The sequence below is a fragment of the Prosopis cineraria genome, unplaced genomic scaffold (assembly GCF_029017545.1).
Source record: "Prosopis cineraria cultivar Desert tree isolate PC_DT_omini unplaced genomic scaffold, ASM2901754v1 PC11, whole genome shotgun sequence".
NCBI classification, from domain to species: Eukaryota; Viridiplantae; Streptophyta; class Magnoliopsida; order Fabales; family Fabaceae; genus Prosopis; species Prosopis cineraria.
This window is the reverse complement of record NW_026555342.1, coordinates 45132160-45135858: the sequence shown is the minus strand read 5'-3', so window position 1 is coordinate 45135858 and position 3699 is coordinate 45132160.

The following is a 3699-nucleotide window of genomic DNA, read 5'->3' as shown; positions in this document are numbered from 1 at the left end:
CAAGGCAAGGGAAGGGGCTTGTTTCGTAGGTGATCACCCCTCTCCTTCTTTCTCTCTCCTCTCCCTTTCAACCAAAAAAACATTAGGCAAAAAATTCAAGAACAGGAACATACCAAAATATACCGCAAGATGCCATTCAATATGCTTTGTTTGGATTTAATGAAAAATTCGTCAAAAACAAATGCAAATACTACAGCAGTAGCCAACAAGCTTTATTTATTAGGGTCCGTTTGGATTTCAGTTGGGTATAATAGATTATGAAAATAATTGATAAGCTATAGATTTTAATCATAAGTGATTATATTATAACGTAATCTGTTTGGATACTGTTTTTTTAAAATTAATTTTTAACAGAATTGAAGATATTGGATAATTTAATCAAATTTAATTTTTAACTATAAATTACTATATAATTTAATTTTTAATATCAAATATTAATTTTTTAAATATATAAAGTTTAAATTTTATTAAGGAAAAAAAAAGAAAAGAAGAGAGTTTATTTTATTTTTATTAAATTATGTGCTTTTTTGTAATTTTTCCTGAGCCTGTTTTTGTAATTTTTCCCAACGTTTTTGACAAACTTTTGGCAGGACGGAGGGAGTTCTGGAAAAACGCGCGTTTTGACCCTAATCGATTTTTGATCATTTTCGACTGTTTGGATAAATTGACAGAAAAAATTGATTTTGGGTTCAAAATGCGCGTTTTCCCTTATCCAAACGGGCACTTAGGGATTGATTACATGAATTGTACAATGTTATTATGTTTTATCAAATACTCTCTTTGTTTTAAATTATAGGACACTTTAAAAGAATTTTTTCCATTCCAAAATATAAGACACTTTGAGTAGATTAAGATTTCATTAAATGTATCAATTTTAATATTATCCTTTCTTTTTCTATAATTAATTTTCATCCCTTTTCTTTTTAATATCATAAATGATGGTATTTTGAAAAGTTTATATTTTTATTTTGAAAGATAAGGTTGTTAAGTGTATTAATGAAATTTATCAATTTGTGAGAATTTATTTAAAATATTTTATAATTTGGGATGGAGGGAGTACAATATTTAGCAAAATTTTACTATCTTTTCAATTTCATCCAGCAAATTAAAATAGGAGTGCCATCCAAGCTCCAAGATGCAAATCATACCACTAGCAACAAGACCCATATTTATGGGCGATGGACGAACCTAAAGTGACACACAGAAGCTGCCATGGATGAACCAGAGGTTACAGGCGAGTAATACAAAGGCAGTGATTATGTAAGGAAAGTGAACTGGAAGAAGAAAATACTATATACTAGCATATTCTAGAAACCATATCCACTTCATAATGTAGGGCGTTGAATAATTTTATTTATTTTTTAATTATGCTCTTATTTCACTTATTACTTTTTTGTTGTTGAAAAAAACATGTATTAGAATTTTAATTACTCTCATCAAAGCTTTTATATAAAGTATTTAATGAGAGTATAAATAAAAATATATGAATATTTTTAAGAATTTAAAATTTTGACTAACATTATTCATAAATCATGGATTAATTAATAATAATTTATATTGTGGTGTACATAGATGTTGTATGTAATTCATTTACAATTCATTTAAATTTAACAATTTCAGCATCCAATTAAAATTTTTCAACACCTCGACAGTTTTCAATCATAGATTCATTTTCCTTAACAACAAAGACAACAATTTAATGCATGCTCAAGTTACCAGGAACAAGACAAGAACACGACCTTCCTCCATTTTTCTACAAATCACAACAAAGCCAATAAAGATGGCGCACGGACGGGGAGTCACAACACTGTTTTCGTTTCTTTGCTTTTCTTTTTATTGCCAAATTTTCTTTACGAAGAACTACATACAATTCTCACCTAAAAAAATTAATTACTACAAAGCCCATTTGCATAAAATCCAACATAATTACCCCATTTCTTTTTCACTTGCCTAGTCTTCAAACCAAAATAATAACAAACACCAACCACCTAGACCTAACTAGGGGTGCACATGGGCTGAGCTGAGCTAGACAAGGCCTTGCCCGATGCCCTGCCTAAAGGATGCATGGGCTGAAAAATGTAGCCGCTTCTCAGTCCTGCCTGCAAAATACCCTATTAGCTTAGGTTGGGTAGGGCAAGTTGGGCACCTTCGGGTTGCCCTGCCCATCAGATAATCTCCCTTTCCATCAACTTCAAATGAAACTACCATAAATCAACAACAATGACCCAGCCCATCACTCAAAATAACATCCATAAAGATGTAAACCATAAATAAAAAATAACAGCTATGATATTCAATAATCTATAATTCAACATCTAACTTAAAATATAAAACTACCATAAGTCTTGACACAGTGAAATTATCCATAATGCAATCCAAAATAATAGCTACAATAATCCATACAAACAAGAAATTTTACAAAAGTTTGAGCATCATGAAAAAAAAATTTTCACAGAGTAGACTTCAATTTTCAAAAAGTTTCTTTCCAATTTCTCTTTTCGTCTTCCTTAAGTCTTAATATTAATATAATTAATCTTTAAAATTTTAAAAAATATATTAATATACTCGAGCTAGGCCAAATGGGCAAGGCATGCTACCCTGCTCGTGGCCTGGCCCTGCCGAACATGCCCTGCCCAAACATGCCAAGTCATGTCAGGCAGCTTTTTCGAGGGCCAGGTTGGGCAAAATTTTACCGGATTCTGGGCAAGCATATCGGGCAATCGGTTACATGCACACCCCTAAACCTAACATTACTTACCTACAATCAAAGGAAAGAGGAGGGAAACACACGGAGTATTTCACAATGACTAAAATGAATATAATGACAGCCACTTTGTTGGATATACTACTTGCTACTTGCCCAGACCACCACTCGTACAAACGGGGAGAGGGGTGTTTTATTTAATAAAATCATTCTTTTAATGTCAAAAAAAAGAAAGGTCATGGAAAAAAAGATCATGGTCCTTAAATTCAATTTCAAAATTTTGTGATAGTCTTATTAATATTCTTCCTGAGTCTTTAATTGTGATTTTTCCATAAAGATGTAAGAATTGAGTCACGGCAATAAAAAAAAATATAGGGACTGAGTTGAAAATCTAGTGAAACTATTAGGATCAAAGGATTATTTTTCCTTCAAGAAATTGAATAATCATTTCATTAATCTAACCGTCATATATAGAATCAGTGAGCTTGAAAATGAGTTTAGAGAGTCGATTGTTAATAAATTAAAGTCGAATAACACATCTAATCTTCTAGTCGACCCAGGTTAATTTTATTGGTGTTTCACTGTTTTGTTTTTTTTTCCCTAATTTTGTTAGTTTTCCTTTGATCATTAAAAAAAACACATCTAATCTTCTAACCTAACTTTTTACTTAATTTCAATTTAATATCTTAATTTTATTTATTTTTAGTTTTCTAATCTTAATCCTGTTAATCTAATTAACAGAAGAAGCTGATACCACTGTAGGTAATCACATCCAATAGCCACTCAAAGCTTATTTATAGATAAAGATTAATAACAAGTCCAATCCATGTTTTTTATTTAATAACAATTCATTTCTTATTAATTTTTGTATAAATTTTTTGAGTGGTCCTTGGATGTGATTCTCTCAACAAATATTTACTAAATGCTAACATAATAATCGTACTGGTCATTATTTTTATTCATTAATCTTAAATACTTTTAAAAATATAAAAAGT